The sequence below is a fragment of the Perca fluviatilis genome, chromosome 4 (genome assembly GCF_010015445.1).
Source record: "Perca fluviatilis chromosome 4, GENO_Pfluv_1.0, whole genome shotgun sequence".
NCBI classification, from domain to species: domain Eukaryota; kingdom Metazoa; phylum Chordata; class Actinopteri; order Perciformes; family Percidae; genus Perca; species Perca fluviatilis.
Window position 1 is genome coordinate 26550109 of NC_053115.1, and position 16368 is coordinate 26566476.

A 16368-nucleotide genomic window follows, 5' to 3' on the forward strand; every position below is an offset into this window, starting at 1 on the left:
TATTGTTGTGATTGATTAACCTGTTGATAATTTTTCTGAGTAGGCTTCTAATAATTGTTTAGTCTACAGAATGTATGAAAATCGTAAAAAAAAAAAAACCAACAACAACAACAACAAAATCACCAAATTACTTGTTTTGTTAAAAAATAGAAAAGCAACAAATCTTCACATTGGAGAAGCTGGGGTCATTACAATGATTAGCATTTTCTTTTTTGATAAAATACCTAATTGATTAATCGACTCTCAAAAAGTTTGATTCATTTTGTGTCAATCACCTTACCGTTTTATGCACCACATTTACCATTAGTTTTCTTCGTCACCATTTTGCACATTCCATCCTCTTCGTATTAATTAAAAAGTCACATATTATTTATACAGTTTTTAATCTTTTTTTGTGAAACCTCCTGTTCAATAAACGTGTTTCTGAGTCTGTTTTATATTAGGTACAATGATTGTAACATAGGCTATAGCCTAGCTAGCTGGCATACACTGTGACTTTTATTCGTTGATTTTATTCTTTTATTTCATTCATTCTTTATTTTTTTATCTTTTTCTATTGTATTTTTTTTTATACATTTTTAAAATATTTTTTATGTATATTTCCCCTTTTTTTCAGCATACATCTCCTCCTGTCGTTCCCATGGATGAAACGGTAGTTCCCTCGTTAAACGTTTATTTTGAAAGAGCTTTCCGGAAGTTATTTTGTTCTTAATGTCCATCCCCCATCTGGCGGCTCCTTTCAGCGATATATCGAGCTAACGCACAGGCGATCCAACGGAGGCTGTCTCTGCTGATGAAGACAATGATTACATTTTACAAATATTCAAAAAGGCTGGACTAAAATTTCTTTTCGGTACGTTATTCTTCATGTTTTATAACCCAATAGCCTTCCCGTTATTAACAGCTAGCTTAGGTTTGTTGTGAATAAAGTAGCTTAATTTATAGTTATTATTGCTGAACCGTTGTATCTAGCTAATATTGGTGAGAACAGACGTTTTCACTCACTGATGGTCTTGCTGAGACTAAATTAAAGTCCATAGCATTAGAAGTTAATTGTTTTGAGAAGGAAGTTTATTGTATAGCATCTTTGTTTGCATCAAACCTGCAGTTGTGCGATGAAGTGCGGGCAACTTGAACCACTGCCAGTCTGCACTCCTGCATGCTTTCTTGACACTCATTTAAAATCCAAAAGGATCAGGGTCTATATAAAATACGTTTACAGTTTGACATAAGATAATACATTTAACAGCATTCAGTGGGAGTTGCATGTGCAGAAGATGCAGTGAGAGACGCAGCAGCAGCCTGTGGTGGCTTCAGCAGCAGAGGGCAGGGAGGGATGTCTAAATAAAAACATCGTCCCTGCGGAGAGAGCCAGTTCTTCCTCCAGACCAGCACATTTCTTTGATTTATCATTGGAGAGCAGCTGGTGGTAAATCAGATCAGAACTGCTGATCTCCATGTGAGCCAGACTCTGATCTGGGAGCTCTGTCCACGGTTCTGAACTCTGCTGCATCGTGCATACACTAGGCCTACAGTACAGTACAGTAGTGCAGCAGACTGCTGGACACTGTGCATCTCTAATCTGTAGATATCAAATTGAATACCATCTAAAGCAAAAGTTTGATGTCGCCTATACCTTTAACAGAAGTCAATTCATTCAAAAAACATTGTGTTCTTTCTCATGTCTTAAAGGGCCACTCCGCTGTTTATACGTGAAGTTCCTTTTACTGGACTCACTGCTGAGCCGGTATAAACATTAGTAGGCCATACTGTCTTCTGTAGCTCTGGAGGAGCTTTTGCCTTTTCTGTTGAGTCTTACAACAATATCAGGGTTGTCTTAAAGCCAGCTTTGACTCTGACCACACATGTACAATGTGTCATAAATTGGAGGTGTGAAGTTTGAAAGAAGTGGGCATTTACCAAGTCTTCAGAAGATGCTCTTGAGTTGCATTTTTGGAAGTGTAGGATCCAGTGTTTTGTAGGGGTGGGAATCACCAGAGGCCTTACGATACGATATCTTCACGATACTTACGTCATGATACGATATTATTGCGATTTCAAACATATTGCAATATTCTGCAATATATTGCAATTCATTACCTTTTTTCCAACTTCAAATTTTTCCCAATTTCAAATTATGTCCCCAAAAGGAAACTTTGTCAACATCTGTTTTATCTAAAAAGATACATTTCTCGGTTTGTTCATCTCACTTCAATTGTATTGCTGCAAAATTAGATTGTCAAGCAGACAAACTGACCAACACATATATCATAAAAGATCGATACTTGGCGTCTGTGTATCGATACAGTATTGCCACAGAAAATATTGCGATACTATGCTGTATCGATTTTTTCCCCCACCCCTAGTGTTTTGACGCGTGGTTAAAGGTTAGGAAATCTCGGCCTCTGCTGCTTTGAAGTCTCCCAACTTGGTGGAAGTACCTTAAAAGTCACTTTATTTGTCTGTAGTCGTTCCAACAGACTGATATTGTCATTTCCTGTATGCAGGAGATTTTCAGCCTGACCAAGTACATGTTATGTTACTCAGTATATTTGCATCTGTTAAACTGAGTAGTATTTACAGCAGAGTAATCTAGAGTATCATCACCTATCATGTGCTGGACAAAAAGATTGTCAGCCTGATTACTGTACATTTCATCTCATTCTCACTAGTGCTGAAATGATCAGTTGATTAATCACTAATTAATCGACAACAGTGTTAATGATTGCTTAGTCACTTAAATAATTTATCAAGCAAGATTTTATGCTTTTCTCTGTTTTGTAATCATTCTACACTGTAAGTTGGACAAAACACGCAATATGACCATGAATTTGTTATTCAGAAAAATAATGGTTGAATAATGGTTATTCTCACTCAGTGTTTTTGCTGTCAACAGTAGAGATCCTCTTCCCCCTAAGTGGTTTGTTATGAGGAAATTATCTCAAAGCCTAAACAAACACAGATATGCTTTATGAGGGGATCATTTGGATGCAGGGACTGAATACTGAGGAATATATTGTGAGTGTAGAATGTTTTACCATGAACTACAAAAGGAATAGAAATTATTATTAAAGTAAACGTTGCGCTAGTTAGATTTTTGAGGGTCATTCAAGCATAATTATGTGGTTTATTGAGTTTGGAGAATTAATCATATGCACAAGTTTCTGACCTACTAATCCAGTGTTGAATTTCATAGCAATATCATAGCTGAGGGTAATTTAGAGAGAGAGAGAGAGAGAGAGAGAGAGAGAGAGAGAGGGAGGCATGAGTGGACACATGTTAAAGGGCTTTTATTAGAATGAGTGCCTAATTGGATTAATTCATGTGACAAATAAGAGACACTCATTTGATTTGCGGCACCCAGTTTAACTCCTCTCTGTTTTTGTAGGACCAATGACAAATGAGCCGTCATTGCTAATGTAATTACTTTGACTACTAAACCCCAAGTCTGTCTTTTCTTTATCTGTTCAATAGATTTTGACCATGTTATTCCCAGTGGGCATAGACACCACTGTTTGCTTCCAATTTCAATTTTCCCTTACAAGCTTGACATGTCACATCTGGTGCCCACGAGCCCCGTCTGACGTTAGTTGATTAAAAGCAATTAAACCTATTCTTTTCTATTAGTCCCTTTTGCATTGGTCACCAAGAATATAGCTTCAGACATCCTGAGCCTTTCCATCTATGTCTGAGTTTTGGATCAATGCAATTAAAATTAAAATTTAATCTTAGTTCCTCTGAGAATTACCACAACACAGTAAGTTACAATTATTTTAAAGTTACTTACTACTGCTGAAGCTATCTGAATGAGCAGATTTGGAGCATCTTTTTAAAGCTATACTGTATTGAATCTCTATGGATGAACACTCGAGTCAATAATTTACACCCATGAATGGAAAGGATCATCTTAAAGCTTCCTATGTTTTGTTACATGGTCAGGGACTCATTGTATGAGAGCAGGGCTTTGGCTTTGGCCTGAACTGTAAGGTAATTTGAGTCTGTGATAGGATCCTCACAGGGGATCATGCAGAAAGGCAGGCTGCATTTCCTTAAAGTCCCGGGGGGGGTTGCAAGGACAGAGCTGTCATTCCATACCAGGGCATGCTGTGTTGTGCAACTGCCTGAACTGTGGAGGTATTTTAAACAATAATATTTTTGGATTTCAAATTTCAAGGACTGAAACTAACAACTATTTGTATTATTGATTAATCTGCTGATTGTTCTTGATTAACCCATTAATTGTTGTGTCTAAAAAATGATTAAAAATCACAATTTCCCAGAATGGGGATGGCTTTAAATTTAAAAGCTTGTTTTGACCAACCAACAGTCAGAAACCCAAAGATATTCACTTTATAATAGAAGTCTAAGGCTATGTGCGAAATCTCTCTATTTACTCAGCTATTTTATTTTAATGTCTGAATTCTTCAATGATCATGGAAAAGGGGTTGCAGATAATTTTTCTGTCGATTGACCTTTTGTTTAATCATTTCAGCTCGACAAATTTCCTGGTTATAAATAATCCACACATAGCATTTATCTGGGTGTACCTGTTTGGTTTAGAAGTTTGTTAGTTTAGAGTTCCAAAAAAAGTTCCCAGTTTTCACCCAAAGCTGATTCAGCAAATCAGTCATGAAAGGCAAATCTACTATATTTAACTGGGAATTGTGGTATGAGGTGTTCTGGAAGCATCTTTCCAGACACTGATTATACATTCCCCGATGTACCGTCTGACTCTGCTGCACAGTGCCTGTAGAAGAGATGCTGAATCAGCAGAATCTAACCAGCAGGCTGCACGGTGCAGACCAGCAACGGCTTCATGCCAACACAGTCCGGCCACGCAGCTTTTTTTTTTTCTTTTCCGCCTTTAATCGATAGGACAGCTAGGTGAGAAAGTGGACAGAGAGGGGGAAGACATGCAGGAAATCATCACAGGTCGGACTCGAACCCTGGACCTCTGCATCGAGGCACAAGCCTCTCAGTATATGTGCGCCTGCTCTACCCACTGAACCAACCCGGCCACCCATGCAGCTCTTTTAACAAGAGGTGCGGCCCTGCCTGATGATACATTCATGAACGCATAGACAGTCCTAGGATTTGTTTAGGAAATTGACTTTTAAAAAACGTTTTACCTCAAATGGATGGAGGGATGGATGGATGGATGGATAGACAAACAAAAATAATAATCTGTTGATCATTCAAAGTCATTTTTCAAGCAAAATTGTTAAGTGTTATCTTGATTGTGAGGATTTGCTGCTTTCCTTTGTCTTATGTGATTGGATCCAGAACATCTTTGGGTTTGGACTGTTGGTTGGACAAGACGAGCCATTTAAATGCTTCACCTTAGGTTTCAGGAAACTGTGATGGGCGTTTGTCATAATTTTTGTGACATTTTCTAATGAAATAAAGAATCTAGCGCTGCAATGTCGATTAGTTCATCTACAGATAATGAATCAGCAACTATTTTGATAATCAATTAATTGTTTAAGTCATTTCCAAGCAAAAAACTTTGACTTTGATTTCCACGTGCCCCAATGTGAAAATGTTGGGGCACATAATGTCTTCCATTATGGTAAATCAAATACTTTTTGGTTGTGCACTGTTGGTCAGACAAAATAAAAAATAATCACGTTGGGCTTTAGGATATTGTGATGGACGTTTTATAGTCGAAACGATTCATTGATTAATTGAGAAAATAATCGGCAGATTATACAATTAATTGAGAAAATGATCATTAGTTGCACCCAAGATGAATCAGTTACTCAAGAAAAAAATTGGCCCAATCATTAGTTTCATCACCTCTAAAGATCACTCTCTAGTTCCCAACCTGCGGGTCACGGGACCCCAAGATAAATCCAAGGGGTCACAAAATGAAATACCATATTATATTTACATTTCTTGACTTTCTCTCTAATGTTTTTGCTGACCATTTCTAGTTTCTAAAATCCTTCAAAACTAAATATTTTAGAAGGAATAATCTAGGGCTGCAACTAACGATTATTTTCATAGTCGATTAATTTGGCGATTTTTTTCTCGATTAATCGATTAGTTGTTTGGTCTCTAAAATGTCAGAAAATGGTGAAAAATGTGGATTAGTGTTTCCCAAAAGCCCAAGATGACATCCTCAAATGTCTTGTTTTGTCCACAACTCAAAGATATTCAGTTTACTGTCACAGAAGAGAGAAGAAACTAGAAAATGTTCACATATAAGAAGCTGGAATCAAAGAATTTTTACTTTTGTCTTAAAAATGTACTCAAACCGACTAATCAATTATCTAAAACAACCTTTGAACGTAGACATGTTCCACCAAAACAAGTTCCTTCCTGAGGCTGTTTAGCAGCGGCACCATGGCTCCTTTCGGCGCTTAGCGCCGCACATGACGATTGTGATTGGTTTAAAGAAATGCCAATAAACCACAGCACGTTTTTCTCCCATCCCGGAATGCTCTGTGGACTAGCCAGACCTTACTCCGCAGCGCTGTGGAGGAATGTTTGGCAATGCAAGACTACCTGAAGCTCAATATCAGCAAAACCAATGAGCTGGTAATGGATGACCAGAGGAACAGAATATGGAACAAGAATGGGATAAAGATATGGGATACCTCAGACTATCAGACAGCACAACAAGCACTTTAAACGTACATTTTTGTAAATTCTGTATTGTATTTTATATTGTATTATATTGTATTGTATTAGGCAGGTATGAGCACTGTAATTTCCATTTTTATGGATGAAATAAATTTGACTTTGACTTTGACTTTGATGAGGTAATAGTGAGCTTGACTTTTGACCTCCAAAATCGAAATGGATGTTTGAGCCAAATTTTAAGAAATAGTTGGCGATTAATTTAAGAGTTGACAACTAATCGATTAATCTTTGCAGCTCTAGAATAATCACTGTTTTGTTGAACTGCTTAAAACTCTCAACTGTTGACACAAAGTGCCCTAACCTTCGTTGAGGTAGATATTGCTTCTTTTTTTCAAGGGGTCACAAGACAAAAAGGCTGGAAGCAAGTGTTGCATGGCTGTAGGATTGCTCATACTTCATATTAGGCTAGTTTAATGTAAATCAGAGAGAGTCAAAGTTTTTATTGAATAATGTATGTGCCGTGGGATAAGTGGTTGTGAATTTGCATCATGTGATGTGCATGCTTCCACTTTCCCACGTATGTATCTCCGGGGTGCCTCAGCTGTAGATGGTACATTACAAACCGCACAACAAGAAGAGGCTATTAGAGGTTGTTGGCTGCAGGTTTGCTTTGCTCCTCTGAGGCTCAATCGTGTCCGATTTATTGTGTCAGTGAAGTGATTTAGAGCCAAAAGAGGAGTAATGAAAAGGGCTTGGTGTTGCCAAGGCGACATGGTTTGTTAAAAATGGCGTCTGTGTGATGGGCGTGGAGCAGTGAGTCGTGCATGTTTGAAGTAGGGCTGCAGCTAACATTTATTTTAATTATTGATTAATCTGCAGATCTTATTTGTCAATTAATATATTAGTCATTTGGTCTCTAAAATGTAGATAATAGTAAAAAATGACACGACAGTTTCAGAAAGCACAAGTTGGCTTTAGGAAGTTGTTGTTATGCCTCCACGTAGGTGACAGCCGTGGCCACAGGCATTATGTTTTCGGGTTGTCTGTCTGTCCTATTCATGTGAAAGCGATATCTCAGGAACGTCTGGAGGAAATTTCTTAAAATTTGGCTCAAACATCCATTTCGATTTTGGATGTCAAAAGTCAAGCTCACTATTACCTCATCAAAGTCAAAGTCAAATTTATTTCATCCATAAAAATGGAAATTACAGTGCTCATACCTGCCTAATACAATACAATAAATACAATATAATACAATATAAAATACAAACATAAATACAATACAGAATTTATAAAAATGTACGTTTAAAGTGCTTGTTGTGCTGTCTGATAGTCTGAGGTATCCCATATCTTTATCCCATTCTTGTTCCATATTCTGTTCCTCTGGTCGTCCATTACCAGCTTATTGGTTTTGCTGATATTGAGCTTCAGGTAGTCTTGCATTGCCAAACCTTCCTCCACGGCGCTGCGGAGGAAGGTCTGGCTAGTCCACAGAGCATTCCGGGATGGGAGAAAAATGTGCTGTGGTTTATTGGCATTTCTTTAAACCAATCACAATCGTCATGTGCGGCGCTAAGCGCCGAAAGGAGCCACGGTGCCGCTGCTAAACGGCCTCGGGAAGGAACTTGTTTTGGTGGAACATGTCTACATTCAAAGGTTGTTTTAGTCGTGCAACAGAAACCTCAGATTGGACAGATAGTCTAGCTAGCTGTCTGGATGTACCCTGCAGAGATCTGAAGAGCAGTTAACCATAGTTTATTGGTTAACCTGTCCATTGTTTTTTTCTGATTAACTGAGTAATTGTTTAGGATTTAAAATTGTGAACTTTCAAACTTAAGTTAAAGCAGTTAAATTGCTGCCATTTTCTTTGGGTTGCAAACTATTGTCATCTTGGTATCATTTTGTCTATAAATTGTCAGGAAATAGTGAAACCTGTCTATTTTTTATCACTATTTTAATTTATCTTAGCCCAAATTAATATTTTCAGAATCCTCATTTTCTCTAACAATCACTCCAAAACCCAAATGTATATATGACAAAGAACAGCAGCAAATAATCACATTTGAGAAGCTTGAACCAGAGAATATTTTGCATTTTTATGAGAACAATGACTGAAACAATTAATTGATTACCAAATCTATATACAGTATACTGTATCTATATTTAAATTCTTAGTTGCTCGACTAATCAATTAATTGACTAATCGTAGTACAGATTGTTTCCGTATGGGTGTATTTGAGTGTGTGTTTGCTACAAGGTGTTGCTTGCTTATTCAACAAATAAACAGGAATCTTTATACCTGGAAAAGCTGTTTTCACTTTGTTGGCTGAACAGCCGCCTACATACTGCCTGCTGCATCACTGATGGTGTTTCCTCTCAGTGGATCTCACTTCTAACAGCCAGAGCCTCTGGCCCAGAGGAGTTCACATTCATACAACAACAGAGGCTTTCTGTGTGTGTGTGTGTGTGTGTGTGTGTGTGTGTGTGTGTGTGTGTGTGTGTGTGTGTGTGTGTGTGTGTGTGTGTGTGTGTGTGTGTGTGTGTGTGTGTGTGTGTGTGTGTGTGTGTGTGTGTGTGTGTGGCTCTCAAAGCTTTTAGCAGCTGCACTGTCTTTTGTCTTTGAGTGAGTCACTTCCATATTCCTGCCCTGTATCAGCTTCAGTGTGTGCACTCTAGCAGCTGAACCAGGGGCTTTAATAAACTTCATCACAGTGACTCTGCTCTGAGCAGTGAAAAAAAACAAAGGTTATTGATTACAAAGAAACTGGGATGGAGAGCCCAGAGGTCCTTCACATTTGTCCTGGAGTATTGATTAAAATCTTTTAACCCTGGAGTATGAGAAAGTGGCTCTACACAGAATATTAAATGGTATTCCACAACCATGCATGCACATACAAATTTTGCAGGCATTTTTTATTCCCTCTTTAATCTGAGACAACCAGTAGGCCAAAGTCTGTGTCTGGGTATAATTCCCTCACTCTACAGTAAATTGTAAATGTGAAGTGAAACTAAAATGATATCAGTAAGTCTCTGTTTCCAATGTCAACAGTGAACGTTCAGTCTCAGTTTGTGGTTTTTAAGCCACCGGAAAAACGTTCATTTACACTTCTGCAAATCCATGACAGCTGCTGAGGAAGCTTGTGTGAGATGATGAAAAGCTCCAGAACAGCCAATAAATGGAGCTTGTGGTGATTGTTTCGTTAACTACATCTAAAAGCATTAACTTTTTCTTTTTGATTTGTATTGAATTAATTGAATTCCTATACTTCCATTGCATTTAGAGCTGGGCAATTTATCGATATTATATCGATAATGTGATATGAGACTAGATATGGTCTTAGATTTTGGATATCGTAATATCGTAATATGGCATAGATGTTGTCTTTTCCTGGTTTTAAAGGCTGCATTACAGTAAAGTGATGTACTTTTCTGAACTTACCAGACTGTAACTGTTCTATTATTTGCCTGTACCCACTTAGACATTATATACATTATTACTGATGATTATTTATCAAAAATGCCCAAAAGCACCAATAGTCAATGCTACAATATCGTTGCGGTATCGATATCGAGGTATTTGGTCAAAAATGAAAAGATATTTGATTTTCTCCATATTGCCCAGCCCTAATTGCATTTCAAGCATTTTTCATTTAATATAATCTAATAATATAATGTCAGAAAATGTGACTGGAGCTCTGCAGCTGGAGCAAGGTGTTGGTTATCTCAGCAGAGTTAACGGAATAGTTTGACATTTTGAAGAATATATTTATTGTTATAGAAAGTGAGATGAGAAAGTCAATGTCATTTGTCCGTGAAAAATGAAGCTGGAGCCAGGAGATGGTTAGCTTAGCATAAAGGCTGAAAGCAGGGGGAAACAGCTAGCATGGCTCTGACCAAAGATTATTTTTAAAATGTGCTTACCAAAACCTCTAAAGCTCACAAAATAAAACATCTCGTTATTGTCACAAAAATAGAGACAATGTTCTAGTGCTGTTATTTTAGTCACATTTTGTTAGTTGTTTTGAGTTCATGTATAAGCACTTGTTGAGAAAAAAAACAGCAAATATTCACAAATTGAATAACTAAAATACAAATATTATAAATAATGAAAATATGCTTAAATATTTTAGGGAGAAGTGGTAGATCATGAAAACAGCCTCAATTATAAGATTGCGTTTTCTATACCAGCCCTTTCAGTTCTTCTTTTGCCTGCACGGGGGGGGTCATATATTACTTCCTGCAATAATGGGATATAACACCGGGGTCAAATGGTTAAGCCCCACAGGGAGAAACCTGATTAGACGATACACAGATGGCATATAATAGGGAGATGAGCATCTGTCTGTGTGAATGGACAACTGGCTTTATTTGAGTCTTTCTCGACTCATACACACCTGCCTGCTCTGATTCCTTTCAGTCGTAGCATCACACTAAATATCAAAAGAGCTTTGTGTATTGAAATGTTGAGGCATTTATTATGCTCTCAAATGGTGTCCTCCCAAGATAATTTGTTATTTTGAGAGCATTCTTTTATTCATATACATGCATCATTGAATTTTAATATTGGCCACAGACATGGTTTCCTTCAGCTGAAAGACACTCAGTCTATTCATTCTTCACACGTGTCATTCGCTGGACATCAGCCAATCTGTATTGATTGCGAGGATGCAGCGCGGCTGACCTGATACCCCGATGTTGACTCATCCCTGTCTGTCCTCCTCAGTGCCGGCTTTATCTACCCACCTGTGTGGCCGTCTCCTCCCTCTGTACTTCCTGTCTGCCTTCTTTAACTTTGCGATGAGTAACTTTCGTCCTCCTCTCTCTATCGGTCTGTCTCTGAATTGCCCGACAACGTGGCACCTGTCTAATGAATGTGTGTGACAAGGGAGAGCCCTCAAGTGTCCACCCTCCTTTGCTCCCTCCCTAGCTAATTATTGATGGCCTGGTGTCTTCTCAGGGATATGTCAAAGTTCAGTGCGTGTGTGTGTGTGTGTGTGTGTGTGTGTGTGTGTGTGTGTGTGTGTGTGTGTGTGTGTGGAAAAGGCGTGCTAGGCCGCAGGATGTGTCATGGTTGCAGCTGAGCGGTGACGCTCTTTGACTCTAAGTTTCAGATGCCCGTTCACCTGAAAGCTGTCAGAAATGACTTGGAGTAACGCTGTTGAGGACTGAGCAGCTGCAGAGACGACAGACCAGGTTCAGTAAACTGCTCTGATCTGTAATCACATTACTACTTTTAAACCTTAAAGTTATGTACTTGTAGTTGTGAAGCTGAATATATAGTTGTGTTTTTTTTCCAGTAGTTTTTAGCTCTCCTATAACAGAAGATTAATTCTAACTTCAATGAATTCATTATGGTGTTTTGTGTGTGTGTATTTAGTGTTATTTTAAACAAAAAAAAAAAGACAAGAAAGTCATCTTAGATTAAGTACACACGGACCTTGATCCTTGCCTAATCTAATTAAAGGTATGGGTTTTAAAAGAGTGCTCCACTGATAAAGCATTGCACTCCTAAAATGTTGTCAGACTCACAAAAAGGATCAAAATCAATGTAGCAGAACCAAAGATATCGGCTTTTTTATTCCATGCATTCTTCTTCCTTGTCAAAACCTGGCACCCACATTACCCATAATACAATTTGACCGCTGACAGTTCGGTCTAAGTTATGAGTGTCTTCTGCTAGTAGCTAAAAAGAGGACCATTGTAGGTGTTTAAGTCTGCTTGTGTCCAGGACTTCTGTATTATTAATGATCGTGAATATTGTAGAGAAGCAGGAATGAGTTTCAGTTATTCTACGGAGGTTTTGACAAATTGTCGTTGGCTGCCTGAAATATTTCTACAAGTGCATTCTCTTGTTTCACTTTTTATTTGTTTGGATGCAGCATCAACACCTTTTTTTGCGTGTGTTTGACTACTACTCAGCTGACAGATACAGCTACACATATTTGTACCGGGGAATTGCACAACTACAATCCTCTGCTGCTGACTATTAAGCGATACCACCAGGGCCGCTGAGGGTTACCGAGGTTTCCTTATCGAGGGCGGCTACAGATTGTCTTTGTTCATTCACATTTTGTTTACCTGCAGCACTCATGTTTGCAGCTGGGACGTCAGGATGCTTTGTAGGGCTGGAGTTGTTTACCAGGGAATGTCAGCGGTGATATTAAACTCGAGAAGAGTGTATTTCCGTTTGCAAAATAACATAAGATATTTGGGCTTTAGTTTGCAGTACACATGTAGATGTGAGTCAGGTTTGTCATCTCATCTATCTGTTTACAGCAGTGTGAATTATTGATGAATGGGGTTCTATATATAGGACTTGAATGTGATGAGGGCAGCAGCAGCAACGCAGTTTGTCCCAAGGGAGAGAAAAAGTACTGCATTTGAATAATGCCAAGATCTCGCCATACGCTCAGAGGCAGGGTCCAAAATTAACTTTTTTTTTGTCCACCAGCCAAATGACTAGTGAATGATCAAAAGTTACCAGCCAAATAGATTACCATTGTTTTTCGGCTGGTTAATGAAGCAAATCTGCCAGCCACTTGCATATTTGACCAGCATTTGGCTAGTAGATGGTGCTAATTTTGGACCCTGCTCAGAGGGCAGCTCCAGTGACAGATACAGTAAATATGTGTCTGTTTATATGGATGTGTGCGAGAGTATATGAGAATGTGTAGATGAGAGAGTCGTCTCACCCGCCCCCTCCCCAGATCCGAAGTTCACAGAGGTTGCCCGACACCACGGCACCCACAACAGTGTTGCTAGATGCTTGTCTCAATAGCCAGACATTACTCAACAGCACAGCGGAGTAACTAACGTTAGATGCTGGCTATGTTGACAGTCATAAAAGCCTGTGCTCACGCGGAGCTCTGTACCCAATTGACAGACACACTATTTTGGCTTAGAATTACAGTTGGAACCGCTAACAATAACACTACCTTGCCGTCCTCTCCACCTGACTGAACACACTTTATTGGCTTAGAATTACGGCAACAATTGCTTAGCAGGGTTAGCACAGCAGCGTTAGCCAGGACCAGTCGGGATCACTTTACTGGCTGTGTCTCAATTATTTTTGCGTGTAACCAACTTGGGTACTCTAGCTATATAATTCACTGTGAGGACACAAATGTTGAAATGACATAAAATGCCCGTCCCTAGTAGCCGTGATAAATTAGCCTGAAGCTAATGCTTAGCTACCTGTTTAGGAGGAAAGTAGCCAACTCGGCGTCCTTTTGGGCTCTAAGCTGTCTCCATCTTTCGAATATATCTTAATATTTACCCGGGGTTTGTTACATATCTGGTCACGCAACTGTTAGAAACATGCCGGTTTTTTTAGGTCGGGTAGTATCTATCTCCATTGATCCTGTTCGTTTGTTTGCTGCTTTCATGGCTGTACTAATGTTACAGCTGTAGTGCGCTGAGTTTACGTTTTTACAGGTATATCTGGCAACCCGGCCTGGCTGTCAAACTGGGCAGTTGATAACAACACAGGCCAAAACACAAACAGAAATTCCGTCACAGAACGGAAATTTCAAAAGGAGAAAATACTGGCATTAGCATTGTTGTCAGAAAAGATAGTATTTCAACTTAGCATGTTTCCTTAATATCTGATGATGCATTGTGGTCATTTTTGGATTTATTACAGTAAATACAGCATATTACATATTGGACCTTTTAAAGACAGTGGAAATCATTAACTGTCCAACTAACTTTTCAGACAGCACAAAAAAGCTACCGTGTGACTGTCACGGTGCAAAAGAGGCAATATTCCTGTCCGCTTGCTTTTCCTTGAACTGTCACCTCATTTTTATCAACTCAAAATGTCAGCTGCCTTTGTTTTTTTGTTCCTGTTGTCTTTTATCTCACATTCAGTATGATATATGAACTGAAGCGTTTTTGTTTTTTTTTAACTTTTGTTATTTTGAGGCTGTTTTTATTGCAATCTCCATCTGGGTATATGGGCCTCGTGTCCATCCTTGATTAGAAAAATCATGCAGTGGGGATATTTATTAAAAAGCATGTCAAGTACAGCCTCACAGAGCGCCGTCAGACACCTCCTACCAAGAGCCTGGGTCTGTCCGAGGTTTCTCCCTGAGAGGGAGTTTTTCCTCGCCGCTGTCGCACTAAATGCTTGCTCTTTGGGGAATTACTGGAATTGTTGGGTCTTTGTAAATTATAGAGTGTGGTCTAGACCTACTCTATCTGTAAAGTGTCTTGAGATAACGCTGGTTATGATTTGATGCTATAAATAAAATTGAATTGAATTGAATTGAATTGAATTTCTGGCATGTAGACTTTTAGTCTTGTCAATCCCTATTCTTAATGTGTCACTGTTGTGAAACAATCCGATCACGATTGTTTTGTGTTTCGAAGCCTATCATCTACTGGCTTGAGCTCTGTGAGTTGATTCTGAAAGCAGTGGCAAGATCTCAGAGAACAAAGCAACATGAAGCAGGGTTCAGTAAGGAAGGATATATACATTTTCTAACAACAATCCATTCACTTAGATTCCATGAGAGTACATAAATAAGAGAGAGGTCCTAGGAGACGATTGGTTCAAGGTTGGTTCACACAGATAAATCTTGAAGAAGGAAAAGTGTATAATTTAAATTTAAACAGATGGGAGAGGCTTTGTTCAGAGTTCTCGCGGAATGGAATGTAACATATTCACATCAGTCACAGTCTTCTTTTTATCCTGCTATCAAAATCATGTTCAGCTTCCTGTGCTTTTGGATTTGATCTCGGATTTTCTGAAATCACCAGTGTGTAGGGCTGGGCACCGAATTCAATACTTTGTAGGCACCGACCGAATTTCGAGGATCGAAAAAAATGCCTCATCATTCAATACCCAATTTCAATACCTAAGGAGTAAATTTCATCGGCTTCAGTAAGCCAATCAGAATACAGCATCCTTCTACCAAGATCTAATAATGTTTGTGATTAGCTGTCTATTGTTACACGTCGTTGAGGCAGGCAGGAAAAACTATGTTACACACTGAGACGGGGCTAAAAGTCACGGAAGTCACGATATTGGTATCGGTACCAGTATTGAAAATCTTATTCAATAATCTTATTATTTTTGGGGCATTTTTAGGCCTTTATTGACAGGACAGCTGAAGAAATGAAAGGGGAGAGAGAGGGGGGGAATGACATGCAGCAAAGGGCCGCAGGTTGGAGTCGAACCTGGGCCGCTGCGTCAAGGAGTAAACCTCTATATATGGGCGCCCGCTCTACCAACTGCGCTATCCGGGCGCCCGTATTGAAAATCTTTGTACGATACCCAGCACTACCAGTGCAAGAGCACTTATTACTGACTGTAGCTCGGTCTTTTCACCACGTCCTCCTCATCACCCTCACCTCACCTGTCCTGTTCACAAGTCAACACTCCACACACAGCTCAACACTCAGCAGAGACACACACTGGTCCACTCTGCTCTCTGTGGGCCTTGTTTCATCGTGACAGTCGGGCCATCAGACAGTGACATCATGTCAGTGCCGCTGGCAGGGTGATCGAGGTGCAGCCCAGTCTGTGAAAGAGGTCTCGATCTCTTGTTCTACTGGTTTTCAAACACACCCGGATGTCTTGGATAATAACTGTGCTTGTCAATGTTGTCAAGGAGAGGGCTGGTAAAATGTTGCACATGTGAGGTGTTGGTATGGTCAAAGAGGATAAACTACTTTCTACATGCGTTATTGTATAACATTTATGATGAACGAATATGTGAATGTATTGCATTTGGCTCTGCAGTTTACCCTGACATAGGCTACGTTACTGTAGGGCTTAAC

General features: G+C 39.2%; 1 protein-coding gene across 3 annotated transcripts in view; it reads left to right on the forward strand.

The window, feature by feature from the left end:
• The first annotated feature begins 708 nt into the window (after window positions 1–708).
• pacsin1b (protein kinase C and casein kinase substrate in neurons 1b) overlaps window positions 709–16368 on the forward strand; it is a 34777-nt gene continuing 19117 nt past the window's right edge. Inside the window, exon 1 of one of the 3 annotated variants that reach the window (XM_039797964.1) lies at window positions 709–853. The gene's annotated coding sequence lies outside the window, so the exon portion shown is untranslated. Of the gene's footprint in view, window positions 854–11673; window positions 11801–16368 lie in introns of those variants that run through there. The other 2 variants (XM_039797967.1, XM_039797968.1) reach the window with 2 other exon arrangements.